Below are 21,211 nucleotides of genomic sequence, written 5' to 3'. Positions count from 1 at the left end.
ATGTACCACATCTTCTTTATCCATTCCTCTGTCAATGGACATTTAGGTTGCTTCCATGTCTTTGCTATTGTAAACAGTGCTGCAATGAACATTAGGGTACATATATATTTTCGGGCCATGTTTTTCTCTGGATATATGCCCAGGAGTAGGATGGCAGGGTCATGTGATAGCTCCATTTTTAGTTTTTTAAGGGACCTCCAAGTGGCTGCACCAATTTACATTCCTACCAACAGTGCAGTAGGGTCCCCTTCTCTCCACATCCTCTCCAGCATTTGTTGCTTGTGGATTTTTTGATAGCCATTCTGACTGGAGTGAGGTGATATTTCATTGCAGTTTTAATTTGCATTTCTCTAATAACTAGTGATGCGGAACATCTGTTCATGTGGCTATTGGCCATCTGTATGTCCTCTTTGGAGAAAGTCTATTCATGTCTTCTGCTCATCTTTAAGTGGGTACTATTAAGCATCATAAGCTGTTCATAAATTTTGGAGACTAATCCCTTATTGGGAACATCCTTTGCAAATATTTTCTCCCAATCTGTGGGTTGTCTACACATTTTATTATTTCCTTTGCTGTGCAAAAACTTTTGAGCTTAAGTAGGTCCCATTTGTTTATTTTTGCTTTTATTTCCATTATTTGGGGAGATGGATCAAAAATGATGTTGCTGTGATTTATGTCAGAGAGTGGTCTGCCTTATGTTTTCCTCTAGGATTATACTGTCCAATCTCACATTTAGGTCCTCAATACATTTTGAACTTATTTTTGTGCATGGAGTTAAGGATTGATCTAACTCATTTTTTTTTTACATGGGGCTGTCCAGTTTTCCCAGCACCATTTGTTGAAGAGACTGTCTTTCCAACATTGTGTAGTCTTGCTTCCTTTGTCAAAGATTAATTGACCATAGGTGCATGTGCTTATTTCTGGGTTTTCATCCTGTTTCATTGATCTATATTTCTATTTTTGTGCCAGTACCATACTGTTTTGATGACTGTAACTTTGTAGTATAGTCTGAAGTCAAAGAGCCTGATTCCTCCAGCCCTATTTTTCTTTTTCAAGATTTGCTTTGGCTATTTGGGGTGTTTTGTGTCTCCATACAAATTCTGAGATTTTTTTTGTTCTAGTTCTATGAAAAATGCCATTGGTCATTTGATAGGGATTGCACTGAATCTGTAGATTGCCTTGGGTAGTATAGTCATTTTGACAATACTGATTCTTCCAATCCGTGAACATGGTATATCTTTCCATCTGTTTATGTCTTCTACGATTTCTTTCATCAGTATCTTACAGTTTTCAGAGTATAGCTCTTTTGTCTCCCTAGATAGGTTTATTCCTAAGTATTTTTCTTTTTGATGCAACGGTAAATGGAATTGCTTCTTGAATTTCTCTTTCTGATCTTTCATTGTTAGTGTATAGAAATGCAACCGATTTCTGTGTATTAATTTTGTAACCTTAAACTTTACCAAATTCATTGATGAATTCTAGTAGTTTTCTGGTAGCATCTTTAGGATCTTCTAAGTATAGTATCATGTCATCTGCAAACAGTGACAGTTTAACTTCTTTTCCAATTTGGACTCCCTTTACTTCTTTTTCTTCTCTGATTGCTCTAGCTAGGACTTCCAAAACTATGTTGAATAAAAGTGGTGAGAGCGGACATTCTTGTCTTGTTCCTGATCTTAGAGGGAATGCTTTCAGCTTTTCACCACTGATTATGAAACTAGCTGGGTTTGTCATATATGGCCTTTATTAGTGTTGAGGTATATACCCTATATGCCCACTTTCTGGAGAGTTTTTATCATACATGGGCACTGAATTTTGTTAAAATATTTTTCTGCATCTATTGAGATGACCATATGGTTTTTATTCTTCAATTTGTTGATATGGTGTATCACACTGATTTTTTGATGCTGAAACATCCTTGCATCCCTGGGATGAATCCCACTTGATCATGGTGTATGATCTTTTTAATGTATTGTTGGAAACAGATTGTTAGTATTTTGTTGAGGATTTCTGCGTATATGTTCGTTAGTGATACTGGCCTGTTAACTTCCTCTTTTTGTAGTATCCTTGTCTGGTTTTGGTATCAGGGTGATGGCGGCCAGGAGAGGCCACAAGGGGTTTTATTCAATTTAAATCTTACCAACTGATTCACTCTAAAATGGGTACTAATATTATTTTGCAGATGAACAAACTGAGGCTCAAAGAAAGATGAAGGTAGGACTCAGATTCTAAATCTTTCTAAACCACTCTGGTTATTGTCTACTTGGACACAATTTACCTTGAAGGATTAACTAGGAAGCTATACGGCTTAAAGTCAGATGCTCTACAGATAACTTACAACCTTTTTCCCTCCTGTTATTTATATCTAGGTCTGGTATCATTCATTAAAAAAAAAAAATCAATTCTTCCAAACTTATAATTAATGTGACTATGCTCTTTTGTTCTTGTTTAGTTGCTAAGTCATGTCTGACTGTTTTGTGACCCCATGGACCGTAGTCTGCCAGGTTCCTCTGTCTATGGGATTTCCCAGGCAAGAATACTGGTGCGGGTTGCCATTTTCATCTCCAGATCTTTCCAACTCAGGGATCGAACCCACATTTCCTGCATTGGCAGGCAGATTCTTCATCACTTTCCATCAGGAAAACCCTGCGGCTATGCTCTACAATGCAGGAATTTAGAAACCTGGACTACTCTTTGCAACATCTGTTCAAGCATCTCACCTCATGAGGCCTCTCAACCTTCATGCATGCATGCTAAGTCTCTTCAGTTGTGTCCGACTCTTTGTGACCCTATGGACGGTGTGCGGCTCCTCTGTCCATGGGATTCTCCAGGCAAGAATATGGGAGTGGGTTGCCATTCTCTTCTCCAGGGGATCTTCCTGACCCAGGTATGGAACCCGAGACTCTTGTGTCTCCTGTACCGGCAGGTGGGTTCTTTACCACTAGCGCCATGTGGCAGAGGTTAATTTCCTAAGTCAACTATTAAAGCATATGGACCTGTATCTGATCAGACACAGCCTATCTGCTCTCCACAGCACTTAACAAAATCTAATTTGAGAGAATATTTATAGAGACTGTTTCTGTCCATCCACATTGAATTCTTTTTAGTGCTGGCCTAAGTAGTACCTCTTGCCTCCTGCCTGGCTCCCCTGGTGGCTGCTGCATTCATATCCCACACCACCATCTGACAGACTTCTTAGCAATGTGGATCCTCATCTGTAGCAAAAATAAATGTAACACATTTAGAAAAACTCAGTGGTGGATCTGTGAAGATTCACAGGACACCACGGTGGCATCACACATCAACTGAGAGCCATAATTTTAGTCTCTAAAATGTATTACTCCGTTGAGCTGCTCCTCAGAGCAATGTACTGAACCATCCCCATGTTCATCCTAGCCATAACCATTACTGCATTCCTCGCCCTACTGCATATGTATGTGTGTGTGCTCAGTCATGTTCGACTCTTTGCAACCCCATAGACTGTAGCCTACCAGGCACCTCTGTCCATGGAATTTTCCAGGCAAGAATACTTGAGTGGGTTGCCACTTTCACTTCCAACGGATCTTCCATACCCAAGGATTGAACCTCTGTCTCCTGTGTTTCCTGCTTTGGCAGGCAGATTCTTTACCACTAAGCCACCTGGGAAGCTCATATACTCTTTACCAAACAAACGAGTTATTTAGCATCACTCCAAAAGAGTAACACAAATTACCTCTAACAGGTAGGAATATGGATGGATGGTGGTTGTTGTTTAGTGGCTAAGTCGTGTTCAACTCTTTTGAGACCCCATGGACAATAGCCCACCAAGCTCCTCTGTCCATGGACTTTTCCAGGCAAGAATACTGGAGTGGGTTGCCATTTCTTTCTCCAGATTTTACCTTTTATACTGTTAATTTTTCTAACCAGTTATTGCTATATTAGGAAAGCTTTTCATCTTTGTATCATTATTATGTATTTAGCTATTTTACTGAACTCATTGATTTTAACAAATTTTCAGGAATTTGGGGGGGGGTTCTACAATCTCAATAAGAGCCTCTTTCTTAAAATGGTAACTCTTCTTTCTCTCATCTTACTATATTAGCTAGAACTGCCAGAATTACATGAAATAATATTAGAGTTGTCAAGCTTTGTTCCCATTAGAAAATGCCTCTAGTTTTTCATCTTTGAACATGATTCTGATTGTTAGACTGAAATATTATATGCTTTGGGGCTTCCCAGGTGGCACTAGTGGTAAAGAACCCACCTGCCAATGCAGGAGACATAAGAGACGCAAGTTCGATCCCTGGGTGGGGAAGATCCCCTGGAGAAGGGTATGGCAACCCACTCCAGTATTCTTGCCTGGAGAATCCCATGGACAGAGGAGCCTGGCAAGCTACAGTCCACAGGGTCACAAAGAGCCTGACATGAATGAAGCAACTTAACATGTACATTATACGCTTTGAATTCTGATTGTCTCTATATATTGAGTTTTATTTTTCTTATTTGACAGATTAATGAGATATAACACATTTTACAATTTTAAGCCATCTTTTTATTCCTAATATAGGCTCTATTTGGTGGTAGAAAATTGTTCTTTAAATGTTTTTTAAACTCTACTAAATTTGATTGGTTATATTAATTTTAGATGAAATATCACTGCACATTCATGTAATATTTACAAGCCCTATGCTAAGCACTGGAGTAGAGATAAAAACTAAACGGTTAAGTGGTGAAACTATTCTGTATGATACTGTAATAAATGGCATTACACATTTGTCAAAATCCACAGAATTGCACAATACAAAGAGTAAACCTTAATGTAAACTATGGGCTTCAGTTAATAATAATACATCAATATTGGTTTATCAAGTAGAATAAACCAACCACACTTGTGCAAGATGTTAATAATAGGGAAACTATATGGAAGGGAGAGGATGTACATGGGAATTCTCTGTATTATTTGATCAATTTTTCCATAAGCCTAAACCTGCTCTTAAAAAATAGTCCAATAACAATAATAAAAGTGGTAATAATAATAATAAAGAATGATTGGGGGACTTCCCTGGTGGTCCAGAGGTTAAGAATTGGCCTGCCAGTGCAGGGGACATGGGTTCAATCTCTGGTCCAGGAAGATCCCTCATGACTTACTGAGTACTCTAGAGCCTGTGAGCCACAACACAAGAAGCCCCCACAATGAGAAGCCCTCATATCACAATCAGAGAGTGGCCCCTGCTTGCTGCAACTAAAGAAAGCTGTGTGCAGCAGCGAAGACCAAAAAAAAAAAAAAACAACCAAATAATGACTGAGGAAAAAGTGATTGAAAACAAATTAGGACTGGAGATCAAATTGAAATAACTGACTGTGCAATTACAGGATTAGAGTGGCAGATCCTTTAAAAAAAACTTACAAATTATGATATTTTTTGGGGAAACAGTGATGCCCAAACACCTCAAGATTCTACAGGACTTTGGTTGCCATTGACATCTTTGTATGATCTTTCCTCTCTCTAGTTCCAACACTTCTGATTTTTTAAGGCAAGTATTTCCTGCCTTAATGCTTAATACAGAAAAAAAGAATGACTCACCACATGAAAATGCAAATAGTCTCATCCAGGAAGACTGTCTCTTCAGCTCTGCCTAGGAAATAGCTATACTACCTGAAATCACTGCAAACACGGTCCAGTATATACACAGTACTTACAAACTACAAATTCCTTATCCAAATTTGGCTTCTAAGAGAGACCAGATCTGAGTATAAATCGGGCAACACAGATCATGGCTAAAGTGCCCTAAGTTCAGGCAAGCAGCTTGGAGCCAGACAATATAGTATTAGATAGCAAGATAATAAAGATTTATAAGCAGATGACATATCAATTTTTATTACAAAGATTTTCATTACAAAATATTTTAGATAAAAGGATAAAGAAATAATATAGTAGACACTCTTATATCCACCCCCTAGATTTAGCAAATCTAACATTTTGCCATGTTTGTGTCTCATTAATGTACCTAACAAAACACGGTCCGTTAGAGAAGGGGAGTGGCAAACCACTTTAGTATTCTTGCCTTGCGATCCACACAAGTCAAAGGCTTTGGCATAGTCAATAAACCAGAAGTAGATATTTTTTTGGAACTCTCTTGCTTTTTCAATGATCCAACAGATATTGGCAATTTGACCTCTAGTTCCTCTGCCTTTTCGACACACAGTCTGTTTTCCACAATAAACTGTAGAAAATTCTTAAAGAGATGGGAATACCAAACCACTTGACCTGCCTGCTAAGAAATCAGTAAGCAGGTCAAGAAGCAACAGTTAGAACTGGACATGGAACAACAGATTGGTTCCAAATCGGGAAAGGAGTACATCAAGGCTGTATACTGTCACCCTGCTTATTTAACTTATATGCAGAGTACATCATGAGAAATGATGGGCTGGATGAAACACAAGTTGGAATCAAGATTGCCAGGAGAAATATCAATAACCTCCGATATGCAGATGACACTACCATTATGGCACAAAGTGAAGAAGAACTATAGAGCCTCTTGATGAAAGTGAAAGAGGAGAGTGAAAAAGTTGGCTTAAAACAACATTCAGAAAACTAAGATCATGGCATCTGGTCCCCTTACTTCATGGAAAATAGATGGGGAAACAATGGAAACAGTGAGAGGCTTTATTTTTGGGGGCTCCAAAATCACTGCAGATGGTGACTGCAGCCATGAAATTAAAAGACGCTTGCTCCTTGGAAGAAAAGTTATGACCAACTTAGACAGCATATTAAAAAGCAGAGACATTATTTTGCCAACAAAGGTCCATATAGTCAAAGCTATGGTTTTTCCAGTAGTCATGTATGAATGTGCGAGTTGGACTATACAAAGAAAGTTGAGCACCAAAGAACTGATGCTTTTGAACTGTGGTGTTGGAGAAGACTCTTGAGAGTCCCTTGGACTGCAAGGAGATCCAACCAGTCCATCCTAAAGGAAATCAGTCCTGAATATTCATTGGAAGGAGTGATGCTGAAGCTGAAACTCCAATATTTTGGCCACCTGATGCAAAGAACTGACTCATTGGAAAAGACCCTGATGCTGGGAAAGATTGAAAGCGGGAGAAGAAGGGGATGACAGAGGATGAGATGGTTGAATGGCATCACCAACTGTATGGACATGAGTTTGAGCAAGCTCCGGGAGTTGGTGATGGACAGAGAAGCCTGGCATGCTGCTGTCCATGGGGTCACAAAGAGTCAGACACAACTGAGCAACTGAACTGAACTGAACTGATTCTTGCCTTGAGAACCCTAAGAATAGTATGAAAGGCAAAAAGATATAAAAACTGGAAGATGAGACCCACCCCCCCAACCTCGGCTTGGCAGGTGTCCAATATGCTACAGGGAAGAACTGAGAAAGAACTGCAGAAAGAATGAAGAGGCTGAGCCAAAGCGGAAACAATGCCCAGCTGGGGATGTGCCTGGTGGTGAAAGTCAAGTCCAATGGTGCAAAGAACAATATTACGTAGGAACCTGGAATGTTAGGTCCATGAATCAAGGTAAATTGGATGTGGCCAAACAGGAGATGCAAGAGTGAACATTGACATTTTAGGAATCTGTGAACTAAAATGGACAGGAATGGGAGGATTTAATTCAAATGACCATTATATTTACTACTGTGGGCAAGAATCCCTTGGAAAGAATGGAACAGCCCTCACAGTCAACAAAAGAGTACAAATGCAGTACCTGGGTGCAACCTCAAAAAAAAAAAAAAAAGACAGAATGATATCGGTTTGCTTCCAGGGCAAACTATTCAACATCACAGTAAACCAAGTCTATGCCCCAACCACTAAGGCTGAAGAAGCTGAAGTCAAACAGTTCTATGAAGACCTACAAGACCTCCTAGAACTAACACCAAAAAAGATGTCCTTTTCATCATAGGGACTGAAGTGAGTGAAAATCGCTCAGTCGTGTCTGAGTCTTTGCAATCCCATGGACTGCAGCCTGGCAGGCTCCTCTGTCCATGGAATTCTCCAGGCAAGAATACTAGAGTGGGCTGCCATTTCCTTCTCCAGCATCATCATAGGGAACTGAAATGCAAAAGCAGAAAGTCGAAAGATACCTGGGATAGCAGGCAAGTTTGGCTTTGAAGTACAAAATGAAGCAGGGCAAAGGCTAAGAGAGTTTTTGCCAAGAGAACAAATTGGTCATAGCAAAAGCTCTCTTCCAACAACACAAGAGAAGACTCTACTCACGGACATTACCAGATGGTCAATACCAAAATCATACTGACTATATTCTTTGCAGTCTAAGATGGAGAAGCTCTATACAGTCAGCAAAAACAAAATTGGGAGCTCATTGTGGCTCAGATCATGAGCTCTGTATCACAAAATTCAGACTTAAATTGAAGAAAGTAGGGAAAACCACTAGGCCATTCAAGTATGACATAAATCAAATTCCTTGTGATTATACAGTAGAAGTGACAAATAGATTCAAGGGATTAGATCTGATAGAGTGCCTGAAAAACTATGGATGGAGGTTCATAACATTGTTTTACAGGAGGCAGTGGCCAAAACCATGCCAAAGGAAAACAAATGCAAGAAGGCAAAATGGTTGTTTGAGGAGGCCTTACAAATAGCTGAGAAAAGAAGAGAAGTGAAAAGCAAAGGAGAAAGGGAAAGATACACACAACAGACTACAGAGTTCCAAAGAATAGCAAGGCGAGACAAGATAGATTTCTTAACTGAGCAAGGCAAAGAAATAGAGGAAAACAATAGAATGGGAAAGACTAGAGATCTCGTCAAGAAAATTAGAGATACCAAGAGAACATTTCACACAAAGATGGGCACAATAAAGGACAGAAATGGCAAGGATCTAATGGAAGTAGAAGAGACTAAGAAGAGGTGGCAAGAATACACTGTACAAAAAAGGCCTTAATGACCGGGATTAACCACAATGGTGTGGTCACTCACCTAGAGCCAGACATCCTGGAATGTGGTCAAGTGGGCCTTAAGAAGCATCACTAAGAACAAAGTTAGTGGAGGTAGCAGAATTACAGCTGAGCTATTTCAAATCCTAAAAGATGATGTTGTGAAAATGCTGCACTCAATACACCAGCAAATTTGGAAAACTCAGCAGTGGCCACAGAACTGGGAAAGGTCAGTTTTCATTCCAATCCCAAAGAAGAGCAATGCTAAAGAATGTTCAAACTACCATACAGTTGTGCTCATTTCACATGCTAGCAAGGTAATGCTCAAAATCCTTCAAGCCAGGTTTCAACAGTTCATGAACCAAGAACTTCCAGATGTATAAGCTGGATTTAGAAAAGACAGAGGAACCAGAGATGAAATTGCCAACATCCGTTGGATCATAGAAAAAGGAAGGGAATTCCAAAAAACATCTACTTCTGCTTCATTGACTATGCCAAAGCCTTTGACTGCGTGGATCACAACAAACTGTGGAAAATTAAAGAGATGGGAATACCAGACCACCTGACCTGCCTCATGAGAAACCAGTATACAGGTCAACAAGCATCAGTTAGAACTGGGAATAGAACAACAGACTGGTTCCAAACTGGGAAAGGAATACATCAAGGCTGTATACTGTCATTCTGCTTATTTAACTTATATGCAGAGTACATCATGTGAAATGCCAGGCTGGATGAAGCACAAGCTGGAATCAAGACTGCCAGCAGAAATACCAGTAACCTCAGATATGCAGATGATAGCACTCTAATGGCAGAAAAAAGTGAAAATGAAAGCCGTTCAGTCATGTCCGACTCTGCGACCCCATGGACTATACATTCCATGGAATTCTCCAGGCCAAAATACTGGAGTGGGTAGCTGTTCCCTTCTCCAGGACATCTTCCCAAATCAGGGATCGAACCCAGGTCTCCCGCATTGTAGGGGGATTTTTTACCAATTGACCCACCAGAGAAGCCCAAGAATACTGGGCCTGTCTTTCTCCAGAGGATCTTCCCAACCCAGAAATCGAACCAGGGTCTCCTGCATTGCAGGCAGACTGTTTACCAGCTGAGTTACCAGGGAAGCCCAATGGCAGAAAGTGAAGAGAAAAAGAGTCTCTTCATGAGGATGAAAGAGGAGAGTGAAAATGCTGGCTTAAAACTCAACATTCGGGACTTCCCTGGTGGTCCAATGGTTAAGACTCTGTGCTTCCAATGCCAGGGGCATGGGTTCGATTCTGGTCAGGGAACTAAGATCCCACATGCTGCACTGCATAGACACTAAATAAATAATTTAAAAATAAAAAACTCAACATTCAAAAAACTAAGATCATGGCATCCAGTCCCATCACTTCATGGCAAATACACAGGATAAAATGGAAACATTGACAGACTTCATTTTCTTGGGATCCAAAATCACTGTGGATGGTGGTTGCAGCCATGAAATTATGTTCCTTGGAAGATAAGCTATGACAAACCTAGACAGCATATTAAAAAGCAGAGACATCATTTTGCCAACAAAGGTTCATATAGTCAAAGGTATGGTTTTCCAGTAGTCATGTACTGGTGTAAGAGTTGGAGCATAAGAAGGCTGAGTGCTGAAGAACTGATGCTTTCAAACTCTGCTGCTGGTAACGACTCTTGAGAATCCCTTGGACTGCAAGGAGATCAAACCAGTCAATCCTGAAGGAAATCGACCCTGAATAATCATTGGAAGGACTGCTGCTGAAGCTGAAGCTCCAATACTTTGGCCACCTGAAGTGAAGACCCTGGTGCTGGGAAAGACTAAAGGCAGGAGAAGAGGGTGACAGAGGATCAGATGGTTAGGCATCACCAACTCAATGGGCATGAGTTTGAGTAAACTCCTGGAGATGGTGAAGGACAGGGAAGCCTGGCGTGCTGCAGTCCATGGGGTTGCAAAGAGTTGGACACGACTTAGCAACTGAACTGAACTGAATGTACTTTACTGATAATTTACAGTGTATTACATTGCAACTTGCTTTTCTATTAAACATTATTATTTTAAGTTTTTCCATGTTAAAATGTGTATATCTAGTCTGTTCATTTTAACTTCTTCATAGTATTCAATTGTATGACTAAAAACAGAGTTTATTTCTCCACTGACCTATTACTTATATTTAAGTTTTTTTAACTATGAATAAAAAAGCTGCAATAAATATTCTCTATAAGTCTTTCTGTGAGGAAAAAAAAGATAAAATGGTCCTGTTCTCAAGTCTTGAAGCATTACAAAATTCCTCCCAACAGTGATTATGGAATACAAAGGTTTGTAACAGGTTGTAATACAAAGGTTTTCCACAGATGACATTCAGAGTAGGGAAAGACGGTCTAATCAGTGTTTTACAATTTGTTTTAAAATCAAGTTATGTGTTGAGGAAAAGAAATATGAACTAAAAGAGTACATAATACAAAAGTGCACATAGTGCATTATGTCATGAGACTTGTTTCAGTTTTATACAAATACATGTAACAAATATATACTATGTTCAGTATAAAACATCCTGTGGCTTTTGATGAAAAAGACTGAAAACACCTGCCAACAGTCAGGGAAGAACTCACAGGAGTAAGGTCTGAACTAGAGACAACTAAGGCACATGGCTAAATTCATGGGCAACTTTGAAGGACAGACACTATCTACTAGTGATAAATATTAAAAATACAATATATGCTTGACTATAGAAGCCAAGAGACAAGAATAGGAACACAATGGGAAGGGCACTAGGAGAAGGACCAGTAACAGTCAAGGCACAGAAACAGGACAGTGTTTGGCCAATCCAGGAAATCCTGAATATGCCACTTCGCTGGAGAAGGAAGGGGTGGGAAGGGCCCTGAATGTCATGCCAACAGGCTTTAGACTACTTTACCTGGAGGGCTGAGGCAATATTTTTCCAAACTATAGATCAAGAATCAAGAACTCAAATTACTGAGCTATAACCCCACTCCAGTACTCTTGCCTGGGAAACCCCATGGATGGAGGAGCCTGGTAAGCTGCAGCCCATGGGGTTGCGAAGAGTCGGACACGACTGAACGACTTCATTTTCACTTTTCACTTTCATGCACTGGAGAAGGAAATGGCAACCCACTCCAGTATTCTTGCCTGGAGAATCCCAGGGACGGAGGAGCCTGGTGGGCTGCCGTCTATGGGGTCGCACAGAGTCAGACACGACTGACATGACTTAGCAGCAGTAGCAGCAGCAACCAGCATTTTAAAAAATTAAGTAGAATAGAAAGAAGTCAGAATGTATCATACATGAGGGTGATCAGTGTTTCGTGAAACTTTAGTTTCAGATATATGTACATATGAAATTATATCTATTCTGGGTTTTGATGAAAAATGTATTTCTCACTAAGTGGTGTAGTAAAAGGATTTGAAAGCTACTGTTCAGACAAAAGTCATAGAAACCTTATAACTAGGGAGAGAAATGTCACTAAATGAAAAGTCATCCATTAACCTCTTAGATGACACTAGCAATTCTGAACCACTTAGAGGCAATTGACCCTTCAAGGGATTTTCCTTTCCTCTGGTTGATGTGTTTGCACTATCCTTTTTGTACTACATGAGGGGCTATCTTCGCAAATGGCTTTCTGAAGATATCAAAGAATATCAAAGGACAAACTTAGAAATAAACTAGCAGTCTCAGTTTTTCCCTTGACATTTTGTATTTTCTAAAAAGAAGGGATCCTTTAAGATCATGAAGGAGAAAAATGAACTATGTATAAGATATTACTGAATATCTCACAAGGATTTCAAAGCTACCTTCTATGAAATATTCTATTTTTTTAAATTTTAATTAAAACTTTTTAACATCATTGTAAATCCATGTGCATTGTTAAGAAACAATACAAAGAGATCTCGCATAACTTTAACCAGTTTCCTCAATGAATGATAACATCTTACATAGTTATAGTACAACATTAATACCAGGAAATGAACAATGATACGATCCACTGATTTTACTCAGATTTCACCAGTTTTACAAGGACTCATTTGTGTGTGCCTGTGGATTAAGTTCTATGCAATTTTATTCTTTGCACAGATCTATGTAATCACTTTCTGTGTATCAAAGTCAAGATAAGGAATCATTTCATCACAAGGATCCCGTGTACTGTCTTTTTATTTTATAAATCCAAACACACTATGACCACAGAAGTCTTAAAGTTCCTCACCCAGATCTAAGTCCTTTAACTGAAGATTCCAGTTTAATTCCACTATCCATGCTATTGTCACTCGTCTTATTTAACTTATATGCAGAGTACATCATACAAAATGCTGGGCTGGATGAAGCACAAGCTGAAATCAAGATTTCTGTCAGAAATATCAATAACCTCAGATATGAAGATGACACCACCCTTATGGCAGAAAGTGAAGAGGAACTAAACACCCTCTTGATGAAGGTGAAAGAGGACAGTGAAAAAGCTGGCTTAAAACTCAACATGCAAAAAGCTAAGATCATGGCACACGGTCCCATCACTTCATGGCAAATAGATGGGAAAACAAGGAAAACAGTGAGAGACTTTATTTTCTTGGGCTCCAAAATCACTGCAGATGGTGACTACAGCCATGAAATTAAAAGACACTTGCTCCTTGGAAGAAAGCTATGAGTAATCTAGACAGCATATTAAAAAGCAGAGACATTACTTTGCCAAAAAAGGTCCATATAGTCAAAGCTATGGTTTTTCCAGTAGTCATGTATAGATGTGAGAGTTGGGCCATAAAGAAGGCGGAGCACCAAAGAACTGATGCTTTTGAACTGTGGTGTTGGAGAAGACTCTTGAGAATCCCTTGGACAGCAAGGAGATCCAACAAGTCAATCCTAAAGGAAATCAGTCCTGAATATTCACTGGAAGGACTGATGCTGAAAGTGAAGCTCCGATACTTTGGCCACCTGATGCGAAAAGCTGACTCATTAGAAAAGACCCTGATGCTGGGAAAGATTAAAGGCAGGAGGAGAAGGGGATGACAGAGGATGAGATGGTCGGATGGCATGACTCAATGGACATGAGTTTGAGTAAACTCCAGGAGATGGTGAAGGACAGGGAAGCCTGGCGTGCTGCAGTCCATGAGGTCGCAAAGAGTTGGACACAACTGAGCGACTGAACAACAACAACAACCCACACTGTAAGAAACAAACTTGAAACAAACCAACATGCTTATTCTTGGTGTATCTGTCATTTAAATGATAAATATGACTAACTAGAAAAGTTTTCCTTTTGTATGTTTAGAGTTGTAAGTTGATAACACAATGGGGCTGGGTTCCTGGGGTCACAGGATGATATAAGTAAAGATAAGGCTCCAGATACATGCTCAGAGTATGTCTCACACCTAACAGTCAATACAGAACTGGATGTCCAAATGGAGACAGACATTTCTCCTCTGCTTCCCTGTACTCAGGGTGAGGAAGGGAATGTACAAGAGCAGCACCGAAGAGATCCAGAGGGAGGGTGACCAACCATATGGTCTCTTCAGAAAGTGGAATTTTCAGTGCTAAAAACAGGAAAGTCCCAAGCAAACTGGGACAAACTGGTCATCTTATCTCAAAGGTTTCTGTCTGTGTTTCCTTAAAGCAACCAAGCAAATCTTTTTGTTGCTGAAGACTCAGAACCTAGCAGTAGGGAAGTGTGGAGGGATAATTTAGAAGAGAATAAGGTGACCGTGACACTTTCTGAACGCCTGTACATCCGTCTTCCTTTGGCTTACAAAGAAGTTGCCATAGCTGAGTTATACAAACTGATTTTTGAGTTTCATGAAAATGTAATGGAAAGTAATTCTGGCAGATACACATATTTTAAAGACGAGGCTCAAACAGGTTACAGAATAAAAAAAAAGAGAAGACTACCTGTCAAATAAGAGAAAAGCATTTAGCCTCAAAGAGTGGGTGGAATACCAATGCACTGAGCAATTTTATAAATTGGGCACTTCAGCCTTTAAAGAAGTACAATACTTGTTATAATTTCTAAATTGAGTTACTTGTCCATCTAAGTAAAAAATCTGACTTGTGTTCATTTCTCTTATAGCTAGTTAAAATAAGACAGCTGTCTCAGACACAGGAAGGCCAGAACACAGGTGTAAGTCCAAAAGAAGCTTGCAATGTTATATACTTGGAGCAATCTTCAAGAGCTTAATATGTGCACAAGGTACACTGCTAGGCACAAGTGGACAGTTTTTACTCTTAAAAAATTTGTAGGATCAAAACAAGGCATAGATGGGCAAAGGGTTCTAATCCATTTACTTAGTACCTTAATAGCAGTGTCAGAAAAATTATGTGGGAACCCAGGTAAGGCAGCCAAGCTCTTCATGTACAAATCTGACCCTAACTCTGTCCCTCCCCTCCAGGGCCTTATTCCATCTGTTCTTGCCTCTCTCTTGAATCTTAAACTTATCTCTGACTACTGGATCCTTTCCTCAATATGCAAATAACATTAAAGTCTCTTCTGCCTCCATTGACCACCTCAAAAGAATCCAGCCTTGTCCTTCTTAAGGTTATCAATTTAGCAAATAAAAAATTGAAATGTTGACTTAAATATGAAATTTGGATAAACAATGGATTTTTTTGGTTGATAATTTGTTTAGTATAAGAATGTTCCATGTACTACTTGGGACATACTTACACTAAAAAATTATTTATTGCACATTCAGCAAACTATGAATAGAATTTCCTCAATACAGTAAAGGGCATTTATGAAAAATCCATGGGGTCTAATATCATACTCTATGGTGAAAAACTAAAAGTATCCCCTCTAAGATCTGGAATAAAACAAGGATGCCTGCTTTCACCACTACAATTCAATTTTGTACTAGAAGTTCTAACTAGAGCAATTAGGGAAGAAAATGAAATTAAAAGGTATCAACGTAGAAAGGAAGAAGTAAAACTACATACACAGATGACAAGATCCTATACATAGAAAATCACAGAGAATATACACACACCCACTTAAAAGAGCTAATAAAAGAATTAAGTAAAGACACAGGATAAATCAGTTGTATTTCTATACACTGTTGCTGCTGCTGGTAAGTTGCTGGTAGGCTGCAGTCCATGGGGTCGCTAAGAGTTGGACATGACTGAGAGACTTCACTTTCACTTTTCTATACACTAGCAATCAGCAATTCATATAGGAACATAAGAAAATTCCATTCAGTATAGCATCAAAAATAATACTTAGGGATAAATTTAACTGAGAAGGTATAAAACTTGTACACTGAAAACTATTAATATAAAGTGTTGTTGAAAGAAATTAAAGAAGACCCAAGTAAACAGAAAGACATCCTGTGTTCATGGGCTAGAAGATTTGACATTAAGATTGAAAAGATACTGAACATAATGAGTCCCTAGGGAAATGCAAATCAAAACCACAATGAGATATCACTTCACATCCACTAGGATGGCTATTTTTTCAAATAGTAAAGATGTGGAGAAACTGGAACCCTAGTACATTCTGAGGTATTAGGAATGTAAAATGGTATAGCCACCACGGAAGTCTGGAGGTTCCTCAATAAGTTACACACAGAATTAATATATGACCCAGCATATATTATACTATATACTACATACTTCTATATACACTATATATATATAGTATACTATATATACTATATACTTCTATATACTTAAAAACACTGAAAACAGGTATTCAAACAAAAATTTATATGTGAATATTCAAAAAAGCTGATAGAGCTGTCTATCAGCATATCTGATAGACAAAGTGCCTGAAGAACTATGGACATTGTACAGGAAGCATTGATCAAAACCATCCCCAACAAAAAGAAATGCAAAAAGGCAAAATGGTTCTCTGAGGAGGCCTTACAAATAGCTGAGAAAAGAAGAGAAGAGAAAAGCAAAGGAGAAAAGGAAAGGTATACCCATCTGAATGCAGAGGTCCAAATAGCAAGGAGAGGTAAGAAAGCCTTCTTCAGTGATCAATGGAAAGAAATAGAAGGAAACAATAGAATGGGAAAGACTAGAGATCTCTTCGAGAAAATCAGAATACCAAGGGAACATTTCATGCAAAGTGAAAAGTGAAAGTCGTTCAGTCGTGTCTGACTCTTTGTGACCCCATGGACTATATAGTCCATGGAATTCTCTAGGGCAGAATACTGGACTGCGTAGCCTTTCCCTTCTCCAGGGGATCTTCTCAACCCAGGGATCGAACCCAGGTCTCCCACATTGCAGGCAGATTCTTTACCAGCTGAGCCAATGGGCACAATAAAGGACAGAAATGGTATGGACCTAACAAGCAGAAGATACTAAGAGGTGGCAAGAATACACAGAAAGTGAAAGTCGCTCATCATGTCTGACTCTTTGTGACCCCATGGACTATATAGTCCGTGGAATTCTGCAGGCCAGAATACTGGAGTGGGTAGCCTTTCTTTTCTTCAGGGGATCTTTCCAACCCAGGGATCGAACCCAGGTCTCCCGCATTGCAGGTAGATTCTTTACCAGCTGAGCCACAAGGGAAGTCCCAGAATACCGGAGTGGGTAGCCTATCCCTTCTCCAGTGGATCTTCCTGACCCAGGAATCTAACCAGAGTTTCCTCCATTGCAGGTGGATTCTTTATCAACTGATCTATCAGGGAAGCCCAATACACAGGACTATATGAAAAAGATCTTAGTGACACAGATAACCATGATGGTGTGACCACTCACCTAGACCCAGACATCCTGATATGTGAAGTCAAGTGGGCCTTAGGAGGCATCACTATGAACAAAGCTAGTTGGAGGTGACGGAATTCCAGCTGAGCTATTTCAAATTCTAAAAGATGATGCTGTGAAAGTGCTCCACTCAGTATGCCAGCAAATTTGGAAAACTCAGCAGGCCACAAGACTGGAAAAGATCAGTTTTCATTCCAGTCCCACAGAAAGGCAATGCCGAAGAATGTTCAAACTATCACATAGGTGCACTCATTTCACATTAGCAAAGTAATGCTCAAAATTCTCCAAGCAAGGCTTCAACTGTACATGAACCGAGAACTTCTGGATGTTAAAGCTGGATTTAGAAAGGGCAGAGGAACCAGAGATCAAATTGCCAACATCTGTTGGATCATAGAAAAAGCAAGCGAGTTCCAGAAAAACATCTACTTCAGCTTTATAGACTGCACCAAAGCCTTTGACTGTGTGGATCACAATAAACTGTAGAAAATTCTTAAAGAGATGCGAATACCAGACCACCTGACCTGCCTCTTGAGAAATTTGTATGCAGCTCAACAAGCAACAGTTAGAACCGGGAATGGAACAATGGATTGGTTCCAAACTGGGAAAGGAGTACGTCAAGACTGTATATTGTCACCCTGCTTATTTAACTTATATGCAAGGTACATCATGCAAAATGCTGGGCTGGATGAAGCACAAGCGGCAATCAAGATTGCTGTGAGAAATATCAATAACCTCAGATATGCAGATGACACCACCCTTATGGCAGAAAGCGAAGAGGAACTAAACAGCCTTTGATGAAGGTGAAAGTGGAGAGTGAAAAAGCTGGCTTAAAACTGAACCTGTAAAAAACAAAGATCATGGCATACGGTCCCATCACTTCATGGCAAATAGATGGGGAAACAAGGAAAACAGTGAGAGACTTTATTTTCTTGGGCTCCAAAATCACTGCAGATGGTGACTACAGCCATGAAATTAAAAGACACTTGCTCCTTGGAAGAAAAGCTATGACTAACCTAGACAGCATATTAAAAAGCAGAGACATTACTTTGCCAAAAAAGGTCCATATAGTCAAAGCTATGGTTTTTCCAGTAGTCATGTATAGATGTGAGAGTTGGGCCATAAAGAAGGCGGAGCACCAAAGAACTGATGCTTTTGAACTGTGGTGTTGGAGAAGACTCTTGAGAATCCCTTGGACAGCAAGGAGATCCAACAAGTCAATCCTAAAGGAAATCAGTCCTGAATATTCACTGGAAGGACTGATGCTGAAAGTGAAGCTCCGATACTTTGGCCACCTGATGCGAAAAGCTGACTCATTAGAAAAGACCCTGATGCTGGGAAAGATTAAAGGCAGGAGGAGAAGGGGATAACAGAGGATGAGATAGTTGAATGGCATCACTGACTCAATGGACATGAGTTTGAGCAAGCCCCCAGAGTTGGTGAAGGACTGGGAAGCCTGGTGTGATGCAGTCCATGGGGCCATGAAGATTCGGACACGACTGGGCAACTGAACTCAACTGAACTAATTTACAGCAGCACTACTCACAATAGCTAAAAGGGGGAAAAAAAACCAACGTCCATCAACTGATGAATAGATAAATTAGATATTGTATATCCATGCAACAAAATATTATTTGGCCATAAAAAGGAATGAAGTACTAGGACATGCTATAACAGGCTTCCCAGGTGGCTCAGTGATAATGAATTCAAGTCAATGCAGGAGACACAGGTTCGATACCTGGGTCAGGAAGATCCCCTGGAAAAGATATGGCAACCCACTCCAGTATTCTTGCTTGGGAAATCCCATGGACAGAGGAGCCTGAGGGGCTACAGTCCACAGGGTTGCAAAGAGTCAAGCATAGCTTAACAACTAAACAACAACAACATGCTATAGTATCAATGAACTTTGAAAATATTATGCTAAGTAGAAGAAGTCAGACACAGAAAGCTGCATATCGTACAATTCCATTTATACAAAATATCCATGTATGCAAATCCACAGAGACAAAGATTAGTGGCTGTCAGGGTCTGAGAAAGGGGGAAATATGGAGCGATTGCTACAAGGGTATAGAGTTTCCTTTGGGGGTGAAGAAAATGCTCTGGAATTAGATAGTGATGACAGGCTACACAATACTATCAAGGTACTAAATATCATTGAACTGTACACTGTTTAAAATGGCCAATTTTATGTGCATTTTAGAAAACGTTATTCATTGTTTATCTGAAATTCAAATTTAACTGGGCATAATGTAATTTATCTGGCAATTCTAGTCCCACTGTAAATCCTGCTCAAGTTTCCCCATCTCTTCAAGGTTCTCAAGGTATTGCCTCATATTTGTAATCCATTCCTTCAACAGGTATGCAATCCGCCTTTTTCCATGACAATGCAATTCAAATGGCTACAGCTGGGCTTCCCTAATGGCTCAGGAAACAAGGGTTCAATCTCTGATCTGGGAAGATCCCACGTGCTGCGGAGCAACTAAGCCCATGCATCACAACTATTGAGCCTGTGCTCTAGAGCCTGGGGGCCACAACTACTGAAGCTCCAGAGCCTGTGCTGAGCAATAAGAGAAGCCACGGCAGTGAGAAGCCTGAGCTCTGCAACTATAGAGTAGCCCCAACTGCCACAACTAGAGAAGAGCCTGAGCACAGCAAAGACCTAGCACAGTCAAAATAAGTAAATAAAAACAAACTGCTATAGTGAAGGTCATCACTGATATCCAATTTGCTAAACCGATTGAAGATTTTCTAGTTCTTGTCTTAATTTTCTCTTCCGAGGAACTGAGGCTACATACCCTTTCCTTTCTGAAGTACGCTTTACCTTTGGTTTCTGTGCAGTGAAAGATTAACTCAGTAGGTTTGGAGTATTCAAGTATTTCACATTGCAAAGAAATGTCCTGAGAGATAATCTCTAAGCCTTTGGAAAACTGTGCCTGATAAGACTGTCTTATATATACCTAAGACCTTGGGCCTTGAGGGCCCTGGTGGCTCAGGCGGTAAAGCGTCTGCCCACAATGTGGGAGACCTGGGTTTGATGCTTGGGTCGGGAAGATCCCCTGGAGAAAGAAATGGCAACCCACTCCAGTACTCTTGCCTGGAAAATCCCATGGATGGAGGATCCTGGTAGGCTACAATCCGTGGGGTCGCAGAGTCGACACAACTGAGCGACTTCATTTTCACTTAAGACCTTGGACCACAACCAAGGTAAACACGAGATAGTTTACACTAACAATGTAATTTATGGTGGAAGCCTTTTGCTGTAATAAGCTGAATGTCTCGAGGGGCTGGGGACTGAGTAACTAAGGTAAACTGTGTGGGCACTCACTTCATGTCTACATGACTGACCTGCACACCAAGATCTGAGCTTCCCTGATTGGCAATATCTGTATGTGTTGGCAAACATCATTGCTGGGATTAATTAAGAGTTGTCTGTGTCTCTAAGGAAAAAGACAACTGAAAGCTTGTGACTTGTCTCTCCTAGATACTATACTATGCCCCTTTTTCTTTTGCAGTTTTTAATCTGCATCCTTTCACTGTAATAAACTGTAAGTTTTTCTTAGTTCTGTGAATCCCTCTAGCGAGTGGTCTTGGAGAGACCAGACTTACTTCTATACCCCTATTTTTTCCTAAGAC

General features: G+C 39.9%; 1 protein-coding gene across 14 annotated transcripts in view; it reads right to left on the bottom strand.

Moving 5' to 3' along the window:
- Window positions 1–21,211, bottom strand: part of UBOX5 (U-box domain containing 5) — a 46,479-nt gene that overhangs the window by 13,631 nt on the left and 11,637 nt on the right. For 7 of the 14 annotated variants that reach the window (XM_081559036.1, XM_081559045.1, XM_081559037.1 and 4 more), the window contains one exon: window positions 3,123–3,212. The exons of the other annotated variants lie outside the window; for them this stretch is intronic. The gene's annotated coding sequence lies outside the window, so the exon portion shown is untranslated. The remainder of the gene's footprint in view (window positions 1–3,122; window positions 3,213–21,211) is intronic. 14 annotated transcript variants of the gene reach the window in all.

This window comes from Giraffa tippelskirchi, chromosome 13 (genome assembly GCF_054371585.1).
Source record: "Giraffa tippelskirchi isolate mGirTip1 chromosome 13, T2T-mGirTip1v1.2.pri, whole genome shotgun sequence".
Classification (NCBI taxonomy): domain Eukaryota; kingdom Metazoa; phylum Chordata; class Mammalia; order Artiodactyla; family Giraffidae; genus Giraffa; species Giraffa tippelskirchi.
This window is presented reverse-complemented; position numbering and strand designations above follow the sequence as displayed.